The following is a 14,205-nucleotide window of genomic DNA, read 5'->3' as shown; positions in this document are numbered from 1 at the left end:
CTCAGCTGCCTGAGCCACCCAGGTGCCCCTCTAACCAATTTTTAATACCACCTTCATCATATATCATGTGATAAATGTATGAGTCTATTTCTAAGCTTTTTACTAGATTTCATTTCTCTAATTCTCAGTCTGGGCCAATACCACCTAATTTTAATTTCTATAACTTTATAAAAAGTTTCGATATCTAGTAGGGCAAGCTTTCACAACTTTTTTCCTTCTCCTTTGATAGAATAGCATCTTGGCAATTTTTTGACCCTTGAACTTCAATATAAATTTTAGACTAAAGGGGTGCCTGGGTGGCTCAGTGGGTTAAGCATCAACTTCGGCTCAGGTCATAATCTCACAGTTTGTGAGTTCAAGCCTCATGTCAGGCTCTGTGCTGCCAGCTCAAAGCCTCGATCCTGCTTCAGATTCTGTGTGTCCCTCTCTTTGTCCCTCCCTTGTTTGTACTCTGTCTCTCAAAAATAAACATTAAAAAAAAATTTTTTTAATTTTAGACTAAACATGTTAATGTATACACACACAGCTGATGGATTGTTACTGCTACTGTATTGAATTTATATAACAGTTACAGAGCTATGATCTTTATGGTATTAGTCTTTTAGTTAATGAGCATCGTATACTTCTTGATTTACTTACGCCTTTAATATATTTAAGTGCAGTTTTATATTTTTGTCTCTAATAGTTTTACATATTTTTATTAAATTTCCTTCTGAGTATTTCATGAATTTTTATGTTAGTTTTTAAAAATGTATTTTTGGAGGCACCTGGGTGGCTCAGTCAGTTGAGCATCTGACTTCAGCTCAGGTCATGATCTCACATTTGTGGATTTGAGCCCTGTGTTGGGCTCTGTGCTGACAGCTCAGAGCCTGGAGCCTGTTTTGGATTCTGTGTCTCCCTCCCTCTCTGCTCCTCCCCTGCTGGTGCTATCTCTGTCTCTCAAAATATAAAGTAAAACATTACAAAAATTTAAAAATGTATTTCTCAACTCTGTATTATTGGTATATGAAATGTAATAGATTTTTACTCTGCAAATATACTCTTTTCTTATTCTATAAATTATAGATTCTGTTGGATTTTCATAATAGTCATACCACTTGAAAATAATAATATTTTAATTTCTTCCATTCTTTCTAGGGGCTATTTCCTTTATTCCCTTTTGGTACTGGCTAGAGACTCCAATGCAAAGTTGAAGAAAGTGGGTATTCTAGTCATTGTCTTGATCTCAAATGGAATATTTTTATCATTAAGTATGCTGTTTAGTAGTACATCATGTGAAGAAATTTTGCTAATTAAAAAAAATTGAGGTTGAATCATTGGGCTGGAACAAAAGACAGGAAAAAATGGGCAAGAAGACTTTATTGCGTTTTTAATTTTAATTTTTATATTTTTAATTTCTAAGTGTCTTATATGGTTCCTTTTTCCCTCCTCCCCCCCCCCGCCCCCGTTTCTTTTAAAATCAGTTTAATCTTTAAAAAAGTATTCTCGTATTTTTCCTTTCTATCTTTAGGGCCCTTTTAATTTTTAAAATAGATTAGGTATATTTAGTATTTATTCTTTGTCTTCTGATTACAATATCTGAAGTTCTTACATATCTAACTTTGTTTTTCCTATCTCTCACTCCACGTGGCATATTTCCTCATGCATCTTGCAAGTTTTAACTATAAGTTCTTAGTTTTTGAAATTTTATCTGTTTGAATTTTTCAAGTCCTGTATTGGCAATTTATACCTCCAGTGACTATTTGTATTAGCTTCTGCCAAACCTTGTGGAACTCTACCAACATAGGAACACTTTACATTTTCTTGCTTGAAGATTTTTTTTTTTAATAGTCCCAGGTAGGATGAGATCAGGTGAAGGCCAGCTTGTGGATATGAATTCCAAGGTAGGATTTAATGTTTCCTTTTACCCAATGCCGCATTTTATAATAGGCAATTTTCTTTGTTGTCTCCTGGATTTATTTCTAGTTCACATATACCTCGAGGGTATAGGCCTCTGGGGTACCTGATTTATTAAGGTATCTTCTGTTAGATTTCTCATCTTGGTCAGGTGCCTCTCAGGATTTATCTCCTGTTACCTATAAATACAGAAGCTCAAGTTCACCTTCATAGGCAAATGTCCTCAAAGTGAAAGCCAGATTCAAAGCTCAGGTTACCTCTCTGGATTTCTATTTTCACATAGTTTTGGGTTTCTGAGGGTCCTTACTTTCTTGCTAACATGGGGATGTATTTAAATTTTTTTCAATTATTTTAATTATTTTCAGTGGGAGGGTTGGTCATGTGTCAGGTGTATCATATTACTGGAAAATAGATTTCTTAGAGTCTTTGAAAATAATTTATTCCTATAATAAATTTGCATTGGCATGAAAAAATGGGGGAATCCTTTATGAATAATAGATACTCTAAACATAAGATCATAGACTAAACACTTATTCAATTATTCACTGTTTTATACATATTTACTGGGCATTCTGTGAGATGCTGTGCTACACTGCAGGAGGTACCAATAAGTATATTGAAAGGTCCCTGGACTTCAAAGATCCTTTATATCACTTATAGATATAAATGATAAATTCAATAGAGACAGGATAAACTAATACTCATACCCAGTTGGGGAACTAAAGCAAATCTCTGTATAGAAGTTGCTATTTTATCTTGGTCTATAGGATAGACAGAGAGAGATGAATGGAACTTCATTCCAAGTAGAAGAATCAAAGAGCATGTACAAATGTGTAGAGATAAAAAAGCTTGGAATGGCTTTATATTTATATATATATATATATATATATATATATATATATATATATATGCTTGACTGGATCATAAATGATTTTAAGGAAATGGTTAATGATAAGAATGGAAAGTTAGGCTGAAGCCAGAGCGTGAAGGGCCATGAATTCTAGGCTAAGCAATGTGAACTTAAATTAGTAGGGGGACTGAGTTATTAATAGATGTATATACCTGTTGATTTTAGACAGTTTAAAATGTGTCATTTACGGGAGGCTGAGAGTGGAATCAAGACTTACTCAGTTAATCGATTGAAATTGTAAACGGGTAAATGAGGATGGGATGAAGTATGGGAGTGTGAGACAAGCAAAATACAGATATTTTACTCAGGATTTCTGATGATGGTGGGATGTTGTTTACATAATTACTTTCTTCCTTAGCTTAGAAAAAATGTTATTTATATTCTGAATAGGTTTGAAGCAACATCTTGGTATTTCCTTCCATGAGTTAAGATTCAAGCCTGAGTTGTGACCCTAAGGACACATTATTTAGAAACTAATATTTCCCTCATTTTAAAGAGAAAGATCTGGGCCGGTTCTTGCTCAGTTTCGGTCATTTTATCTTTTCTATTATTGTTGTTAGGATATTAGTTTAACAGAGCATCTCTATAAATTTCTTAGGTCAACTCACTTTGCCAATAAGAAAAAGAATCATTAAATGCCAATTAGGATTTCTGGTATCGAAATTCGAGGTCTACTTAAAAACGCTAGGGATCATAAAATGATCAAAGGAATACTAATAGGCATACTACAAATGGCTAATGTAATTTTTATTTCAGAAGTGAGATGCAAACTGAGAATGTGCATCGTTCTCCACTCCAGTCCCAAAACCTCATTAGGCTGCGGCCAGCCTGTGGGGGAGTGACACGGCTGAGGCTTTCTCAGGCAAAAGACATTAACATTACAAATGAAAGTTGGTCCAAATCTATCTCAAGCAGTATTTTCTCTCAGAGGTATAGTAAGAATTACATTAGCAGTGCAGCTATTAAGCTCTGTCGAATAATTCTGTATTTTGGAAAAGGAAAGTGACCTTTTGTATCTCTTCGAGGGGAATAGCCATACAGATATATTTAAGATAAGGCTAATTGGGACAGGACACCAGAGTTACAAAAATATGTGGGGATTTTTGGTATTCAGTTAAAAGATACACAGTATGTTATACAAAGCATTTCATAATACTAGACAGATGTGTGACCTTTCTCACTTCTTAATCAACTTTATCTCCTGTTTAGAGGCTGTAGATAGGGAATGGAGGACAGAAAAACACTTGCTAATTCTCCATTTTTGTACTGCTCTGAAATATGAGCACAGTTTATAACCTAAACTCCTCAATAATTAGTGTAACTATTGTTTTCTTCAATTATCAGAGTTACATATTTTTTTTTACGTTTTGACATACTTGAAATCTGGGTGTTTCCTAAAAAGCAATGTCAAAAAGGAACATGGTGCATTTCCTACACTTCTTAGTGGTCATTATCTTTGTGAGTGATAATACAGTCGTATGTGGTAGGATTCAATGCTTGAATTAACTTGGGTTGGAATCTGTAATATTGCTTTAAAAATTAAAAAAAAAACCCACTATAATACAGAAGTAAAAGAAAACATTTTATACAAAGAAAGACTATTGAACACCAAACAACGAAATCAAAGATAGTAGAAAACTGTCAAATCTCTGGAACATATTATGGCCTTTCAAAGCCAGGAAAGAGTACATGACAGATTCTTGGGCCTGAAGGATTATTACTCAGGTGCCAAGCATCTGTCTATCAGAAGCTTCTGGATGACTCTCAAGAGAAGGTAATTCACTTACAGTGATGGTAATTCAATTAAGGAAAAAGTGAAAGTATCAGCTTAACCAGATATGAAATGCAAACAAAACCCTAAAATAATACTGTCAATCTTAAAGATGCCCAAGAGCCAAGATCGCAAGCATGGATTATAAAAAGCAACATGTTGTCATGCTGCCTGACCAAAATCAACTCAGAAGGCTGAGTGGGAAGACACTGGAACTCAAACTGCATTTTGACGGTGCAGAAAGGGCTATCTCCAATTACATGAACAAAAATATAGTACCACGAGTATGAAAACAACATATATCTCATTTAGTGTTTTGTTTCTGAAAACACAATAAATACTTAGAAGCAGAAATGGTAATCACTAAGGTCCAAAATGGATTTGCCATCTCTAAATTACTTCCCAAGAACATGATATTCCTTTTTGATAGGGTTCTAACTTTGAGACGGGATAACAAATCTATATTTCAGTAGAACACTTAACAAACTCATTGCATTCTTGTGGACAAAATGAAGAAATATGGCCTAGATTAGATAGTGTATTAGAGTTTGAATGAGTGCGGATATGGTCTGACCAGTAGATTTATGGCATCTGGAGAGGTTTCTGGTGGTTGTGGATAACTCTTTCCGAGGCCTCATTCTATGCAGTGTAATTTGTTGGTAACTTGAACACATGGAAACCTTTCTCATGAGACTTGCAGTTGTAAAAAAGTAGCAAGGATAAAAATACTTTAGATCAAATCAGTATCTCTAAAAAATTTTGACAGACTAGAGGGATGGACTGAATCCAGTAAGATAAATTTTATGAGATAAATATAAAATCCTGAATCTAGAATCCTGTTCGGATAAGCTAGTTCTTAATTTCTAACCATTTTGCTACACCTCTCTAAGCCTCAGTTTCCCTATGTATAAAATGGGAATAATAATACTATCTACTTAGCAATTTGAGGTAAGGTCTCAGCACAGTGCTGGCACAGAGTAAGTGCCCAATAGGTATTAGCTACGACTTTTCCAGAAATCCTGGAGCAGAATCCAAATTCTGTCATTTATGGGGTATTTGAACTTGAGTAAGGTACTTACTCTTTTTTAATTAAAAAAAAAAATGTTTATTTATTTTTGGGACAGAGACAGAGAGAGACAGAGCATGAGCAGGGGACGGGCAGAGAGAGAGGGAGACACAGAATCTGAAGCAGACTCCAGGCTCTGAGCTGTCAGAACAGAAACTGACAGAGCCTGACATGGGGCTTGAGCTCACGAACCGCGAGATCATGACCTGAGCCGAAGTCGGAGGCTCAACTGACAGGGTCACCTGGGCGCCCCTGTGCTTATTCTTTCTAAGTCTCATTTTCTTTACGTGAAAATGGGGATAAAAATAGTACCTACCTCATAGGTGGCTGGCACAAGAGGTAAACGAGATGATGGATGTGAGGCCCTTTTTGAGGTGCGTGGCACCTAGTGAGCTCCTAATGAGTGTTAGCAATTACAGGGAACATTAGTGTGACTTGTAGAAAGTCTACCTGGAATTAAATTGCAAAAATAGAACTACAGCCTCTCTAGAATAAGGGAAATGATACTTCTACTCTATCAGAGATTAAATCTATGCTATTACTTCAGTTTAAATGTATACTTTTGAGAGAACTATTGGAAAATTGAGGTGAACAGAAAATCAAACAAGGTGAAAAATGATGGCAGAAACTGGGGATGTTTATTTTGGAGAAGGTTGTGAGAGGAGGAATCTATTTGAAGGGTCACCATGGGAAAAGGAAAGAGGCTTGTTTTGTGTAGGCCCTGAAGTGAGGATTATGGCATTGAGACATGTTTGTTTGGTTTTTTTTCCTTTTGTTCCCCCGAAGGAAGACTTTCGTCCTGTGAGAGTTGATGCAAAGGTAGGATGACTGCCTGAGAAAGTAGTGATTTCTCAGTGACGGAAGTTTTTTAAGTCTGAAGAGTCATTTGATGGAGGCTTGCAGAGAGGATTCGGGGATTTGGGATGGGATTTGGCTCAGTGATCTTTAAAGGCCAATCCTCTTCTTAGGTTCCGTGGTTCTGCAGCTGTTGACTTCTTTACAGTTGCTTAACATTTAAAATCTTAAAAAAAAAAAAAAACAACAAAAAAAAACCTGCCGTCCACTCACCCAGTTTCTCTTTCAAAAAACTATTTGACTGAAGCACCTCACACTAAGTAAGAATTGCATATCCCTGACCTTTAAAGGCTGAAATTTATTTCCTTCGCTGCTCTTATCTGCCAGTATCTGGGTAAATGGATTTGCAGAATCTGTGCGTGCCAATCAGACTTGCCTTTCTTTTTAATAGGGCAGTTGATAAAATGGTTAAAGAATGGTCAGGCCACAGGATTCCTGATGGCTCAGCTTTTAGAGCCAGCAGTGATTTGTCCCAGGTAATGTCAATTTTAGTTAATAGACATGCAAATATTGGGTATGTGGTTCAGACGCAAGCTTGTTATTGCAGAGAGTTCTTTGAATAGTGTGTCTCATAGGAAAAAGTTGTATTGACATTTACTATTTCATTCAACATACTAGTCTGCTTCCAAGTGGTTTAATGTTTCTTTGATTTTTAGTTTGTGTTTCTTGGCCTACAATTACATGTTGGAAAACTCAAAGACTATTTCCCTGCTTTTATATTGATTAACAGATAAATCATGTGTGTCTCTGAAGGACGATGGAAAAGGGAATTTCTCCGATGGATACACCCTTAGCATAAACATTGCCTGGAAGAAGGTAATATGATGTCTAATATACATCAGTTCGTGGGTAATACTAAAGATGTGGCATCTGGTGAAGGAGTTGGAAGGAACAAGGTCTGAGGTTTGCTGATAAAGAGGGTTGAGGATAAATTATGTAAATGAATCTCTTGAAAATAGCCTAGCGTGTAGGAGTATTCATGTCCCATGCAAAGTTACACCAAATGTTCAATTAGCCAGGTGAGCCAGGTGACTCACGCTGTTGATGTCAGTCAACTCGTTTCTCGGGTTACTTTACCGTGTCAATTAGCTCATAAACAGTGGTCCATCACAACAGTGATGAAGATTGTACATGGCTTAGTAAAAACTTGATTGCCTGTCTCCAAGACTGTTTTGGATCTCCCACCATGGCTGAATGCTCGATCTGCCAGCAGTAGAGATGGATAGTGAGCTCTTGAAATTGTATGATATAATGAGGGGACCAGCCTAACTGCTGGTTGATTATATTGGGTCCCCTGCATTATTAAATGAACAGCATTAATCCTCACTGAAATAAACACCTAATCTTGATGGTTTGTTTTCTTGGTCCATTATACTGCTTCTGTTGCCTTGATGCCTTATTGACATCATCTCTTATTACCTCATGTTTCCCCACACAATATTGCTTTTAATCAAGAAGCTCATTTCACAGTAACATAATTAAGGCCAGTGCTGTTGGGTTTCACTGGTATTTCCACAAAACATTCACCTAGATGACCTGGCTTATGGTCTAGCAGAATGACCCAAGGAATTGATTTACTGTGTCATCTGGGAAACAGTACCCTGTGACATTAGGGTGGTGTCCTTTAGGATAAGGCATATTCTCTGAACCGGTGACGAATATATGATGCTGTTTCTCCTAAAACTGGGCTGCATTGGTCCAGAAACCAAGGAGGGAAGTGGGGTGGTATTTCTCATTATTATACTGGATGAACAAAGCACAAAAATTACCTTCCCAAGTCCATTACTTTAGCTTCTGCTAATTTGGAGGTCTTAGTATTTAGTGGAGAAATATTCCACCAGATGAGACAACTGAACTGAGAGTTGAGATGCTGAGATGACCATTCGGCCTTTTTGGGCTCCTCCTGATAAACAGACCAGGAAGCACAAAGGGAAACAAAAAGTTTACTATGATTTTCAACAGTGGACCTCAGGAATTCCTCTGGAATGCATCCTAGGATTGTAATATCCAATAATAACAGTTAATGGGAGTCTACAGCAGCCCCATTTAGTTAAGATCACCAAGGTTCAAACCATTTGGGAATTAATTTGTGGCTTGCCTCCCCAAGGAACCAGGACCACTGAGATACCACCTGAGTACAAAGGGAACGTGGAGGAAGAAAGTCATCAATACCAAAGGTAATCTCAGAAGCAACTGAAGAAATGAAAATTATTGTCCCTACTCGTATTTTCTTGTTTTTGTATTTTTATAATATATATATTGTTTTTTTCTCTTTTGTTTCCATAGTTTTTTTCAAAAATTAGTAACTTCTTCATGTCTATAAAACCTAACATATTGTCAACTTCAGTAGTTGTTACCTTTAGGATTCATGGGGTTGCACTATTTGAATAAAATTTAATTCTTGGGGTGCCTGGGTGGCTCAGTTGATTGAACATCGGACTCTTGATTTCAGCTCAGATCATGATCTCACATTTTGTGGGACTGAGCCCTGGGTGAGGCTCTGCACTGAGCCTGCTTGGGATCTCCCTTTCATCCTGCCCCTCCCCTGTGTTCTCTCTCTCTCTCTCTCTCAAAATGAATAAACTTAAAAAAAAAATTTATTCTTTAACATACAGTAAAGTTGACTTTTTGGCATCCACTTCTATGGATTTTAATGCATATGCAGATTTGTGTGACAGCCATCACAATCAAGATACAAAACAATGTCATCACTCCCCCCAAATTTCCCTTGGGTTGTTCCTTTGTAGTCACACCACTTTACCGCCATAATCCCTGACAACCACGGGTCTAATTTCTATCGTGGCAGTTTTATCTTTTTGAGGGTGCCATATAAATGGAATCATTCAGTACTCTTTTGTACGCTTTTGAGACTGACTTCTTTCCCTTAGTATAATGCCTATGAGATCCATCCAAGTTCTAATGTGTGTCAATAGTTCATTTCTTTTTACTGCCGAATAGTAATCTCCTAGTTTTTAATATATGGTGGATTGGTGGTAGTTAACTTTATAATTCATCTGATAGATTTCAGGATATCAAGATGGATTGTCACTGAGAGCTAGAAGAGCAATGAACATCCCTCAGAGATGCAAGTTTTAATGCAGGGGTGAAAGCGTTTACGTAGGTTGAGTGGCAAGAGGGGGAACTGCCGTAAAAATGCACTTTAACTCACTTCTACCCAATCTGTCCTACTTTTAGTGTGCCTTCCTGAAGCAAAGAGGAGAGACAGCTAGCTAAAACATTTCCAGACTCCCTAGAAACCAGATTGTATATTAAAACTAGATTTTGCCTAGGAAATGTCCTCACATGAGATTCGGAAGGAGGGAGGGAACAACATGAGACAGCAGCTGCCTGAAAGTAGATGGATTCTTCCGGCTGACATGGCAACAAGGGCATTTGAGTCTTCTGCTCTAGTAGTCACAGAGGTTTGGATGTTTGGATTTTATTTTGTATTTTTTGGATGTTTAGTCTTTGAGCATTGCATGTGCTGAGATCCAAGCTTTGTTCCCTGGACCCTCAAGAAATTCTGTAAAGCACTCCATGCTGTGTAATAAGTTCCTTTTTTCCTTAAAGAAGATAAAGTGGATTCCCTTGTCCGTGATTCATCCTTTGGTTCTCAAATTGAGAATTTGGGGATTTCCCCTCAAATTCATTGTTGGATAAATTTTAGAAATGATTAAATTCATTGCTGTGAATCTGAAATATTTTGTGTGAGCACTAACAAACTAACTGCTCTCATTAATGGTACTCTCGTGATGCATTCATCCATGCAACCCATATTTAGTGAGTGCCTATGTACTAGATCTGGAAATACAGCAATTAAAAGAAAAGCAAAACGTATTTTCATGGAACTTCCATTCTAGTGAGGAGAAATAGACAATAGGTAAAATAGGCAACATGCAAGATGATGATCTGCCAGGGAGAAAGGTAAAGCAGGGAAGGGGATAGGGAGCATCAGCAATGTGAGAAAGGGTGGCCAGGGAGGTCCTTACGGGGAAAATGACATTTGAGTCCTAAACAAGGAGCATTCTGGGCAGAGGGAGCAACAAATACAAACACTCTAAGGTGGAAGAAATACATCTGTCAGGTTGAAGGAACAGCAAGGAGGCCAGTGTCACTGGTATACAAGGAGCAAAACCTAGGGATCATAAAGTCAAGTAAAACAATGGTATTAACATTTTGTGTTAATGAGTGACATACAAGTCATCTAGAAAACGTATATTTTTATGCATATGCATATACTATTTCTGATTATCAACAAAATGCAAATACAAAACATAAAAATTCTGACAGGTGTAAGGTGGTACCTCATTGTGGTTTTGATTTGTATTTCCCTGATGATGAATGATGTTGAGCATTTGTTCCCGTGTCGGTTGGCCACCTGGATGTCTTCTTTGGAGATGTGTCTATTCATGTCTTTTGCCCATTTCTTCACTGGATTATTTGTCTTTTGGGTTTGAGTTAGGAAAGTTCTCTGTAGATTTTGGATACTAACCCTTCATCTGATATGTCATTTGCAAAGATCTTCTCCCATTCCATCAGTTGCCTTTTAATTTTGCTGATTGTTTCCTTCACTGTGCAGAAGTTTTTATTTTGAAGAAGTCCCAATAGTTCATTTTTGCTTTTGTTCCCCTTGCCTCCAGAGACGTGTTGAGTAAGGAGTTGCTGCGACCAAGGTCAAAGAGGTTTTTGCCTGCTTTCTCCTTGAGGATTTTGATGGCTTCCTGTCTTACGTTTAGGTCTTTCATCCATTTTGAGTTTATCTTTGTATATGGTGTAAGAAAGTCGTCCAGGTTCATTTTTCTACATGTCGCTGTCCAGTTTTCCCAGCACCACTTGCTGAAGAGACTGTCCTTATTCCATTGGATATTCTTTCTTGCTTTGTCAAAGATTAGTTGGCCACATGTTTGTGGGTCCATTTCTGGGTTTTCTATTCTGTTCCATTGATCTGAGTGTCTGTTTTTGTGCCAGAAATACTGGTATTTCTTAAGAAGGAAACACTTATAAAGAGCTACAAATGTACCAATAAGCATGGCAATGTTTTAGGCACATTGACTCATTATTTTATTAATTCATTGCAAACCAAGTCTACAATGTCAGGTATTTTTAACTCTAAATTATGGATAAAGACACAGAAGCCAAGGGAGATTAGGTAATGTTCCCCAGATCACACAGCCAGTAAGCAGTGGAGTTTTGATTTTAAATGCAGGTTTGACTGACTTCACAATCTTTTGAGTATCTCCATAACCTCTTACAGAAGGTTCAACTGTATACCCAAGTGAAACATTTTTCTTTCTTTACTAAAAATAGTTCTGTTTTGAGCCTTGAAAGAAATGGAGAGCAAGGGACATATATCCCACTGGTAAAAGTCTTTGTGGACTTAGAGACAGTAAATCAAAACACCCTAATTTAGCCTTTCCTCATACGACCTATTTTTCATTTTTTGAAGAACCATTTTGTTTCTTTTTGAATCCTCTCCATTTATCCTCCCCAATCCCCCATTCTTTTCCCCCTACTAGTTAATTTAAGATATGGTGACCAAATTGAGGTATAAAATATAAAATATACCAAATTGAGGTATAAAATATGGATAAAATATAGGATATGGTAGAAGAATCACTTAAGAATTACGCTCCTTTTTAATATACTTCAGCTCTCTTTTTTAAAACTTGAACAATATGTATTTTCTGTAAAAGAATTTCCAAACATTTGTAAGTGTGGAAAAGTATAAAGAAATAGGAAAAAAATCACCCATAACATATTATCTAGAAAACATCATTATGAAACATTCAGTCCATCCCTTCAGTCTATTATCTATCATCTATCTGTAATTTATATATATAATATATTATATATATAATTTATATCTAATATATCATAATATATTAATATATATTATAATATATAGTATAATTATATAATATAATAATATATATAATAATTTTGTATATAATATGTATAATTTATAATATGTATATGTTATATATTATATAATTTATGTATGTATTATATATGTAAATTATACATATTATATATATATATATTTATTATTTATTTATATATATTTTAAGAAGGTTCCATGCCCAGCACAGAGTGGGGCTCAAACTTAAGACCCTGAGATCAAGACCCTGAGATCAAGACCTGAACTGAGATCAAGAGTCAGACGCTCAGCTGAATGAGCCACCCAGGCGCCTCACTTCTGTCTTTTCAAAAGGAATTTTTGGGAGTGACTAGATGGCTCAGTCGTTTAAGCATCTGACATGGGCCCAGGTCATGAACTCGTGGTTCATGGATTCAAGCCCCACCGGGCTCTGTGCTGACAGCTGGGAGCCTGGAGCCTGCTTCAGATTCTGTGTCTCCCTCTCTCTCTGCCCCTTCCCCACTTGTGTGCACTCTTTCTCTTTCTAAAAATAAGTAAAAATTAAAAAAAGGAATTTTAAAAACGAGTAAAGATCATATTCATTGAAATAATTTAAATTTTTGAATATTTTAAAAATATGGAACAATATAGAGGGTAATAAAACTAACTTCCTAAGTGGGTGAGCCCTAGAATCAGACTGCTTGTGTTTGAATGCCTATCCTGCATCCTGCTGAGCAATCTTTGCCTTTATTTCCTCATCTGCAAAATGGGGACACTAAGAGTACTTCCCCGAGAGGGTTGTTTTACGGGTTACATGAAGTAGTGCTCTGAACGCTTTTGGAACAGTGTTGGTCTCTATCTATGAATAGCTCAATAAATGTTAGCCGTTATAATAATTACAACCCAACACCAACGAAACATTACATTTTGTCATATTTACTCCAGATACTTCCTTGTTTTTCTCTTTCCCTAATATCCCTCTTTCCTTTCAGAAATAAAGTAAGGAAGGTGTAAGTGAAGTACCTTGTATTCTTCTCAATCCCAGTTTCCTTTATTCTCTAGGCAATCACTCCTGAAATTGGTTCATATCCTTCTGTGCATGTTATTTTTTTTATTATACTGAAAAGATCTATTTTGTATAAGTTTGTATCACGATTTTTCCCATTTAACTGAAAAGCATTTCATAAAAGCATTTCCCTCTATCAGAGATTTTTCATAAAACAATTTTTTGTGTTGAGAGTATATACCATTGAATATTATTATTTACTTAACTATTTCCTTAGTATTAGATAGTTAGATTTTATTTATTTTCTTTGACAAATAACACTGGTGCACACTTTTATCCTTACACTTTTATATGATGATTTCTTGAGGTAGGATTGACAGACATTAAAGAAATAAACATTCTAGCAATTCACAATGATTATGAAAATAATCTATGATAATTATGGAAAAATTAAAAACAAATATGTAAAAATAAGAGGAAAAACATCTGTATGCCACCATTGAGAGATTATCACTACTGACGTATTGATTTCTGGTCACAGTCCTTCTATAAAGCACACTTAAACACTCCTCTTGCCCTACACACTATACTTGGGAATGTGCTGTTTATGAAAGTTCGTTTCTTGCTTTTTTATATTAACATTATATGAGCACATTGTCTTGACTCATTCAGTATTCTTTGGGAAACATAATTTTCAACATCTATATAACTCTACCATGGGAAGTAGCAGAATTCATGTAAACATTCCCCTATTGGAGACATGTAGACTATTTCATTTTTAGTTGTATTAGACAATAATGAGTATTCTTTTATTTATTTATTTATTTATTTATTTATTTATTTA

Source organism: Leopardus geoffroyi, chromosome A2, assembly GCF_018350155.1.
Source record: "Leopardus geoffroyi isolate Oge1 chromosome A2, O.geoffroyi_Oge1_pat1.0, whole genome shotgun sequence".
Classification (NCBI taxonomy): domain Eukaryota; kingdom Metazoa; phylum Chordata; class Mammalia; order Carnivora; family Felidae; genus Leopardus; species Leopardus geoffroyi.
This window is presented reverse-complemented; position numbering follows the sequence as displayed.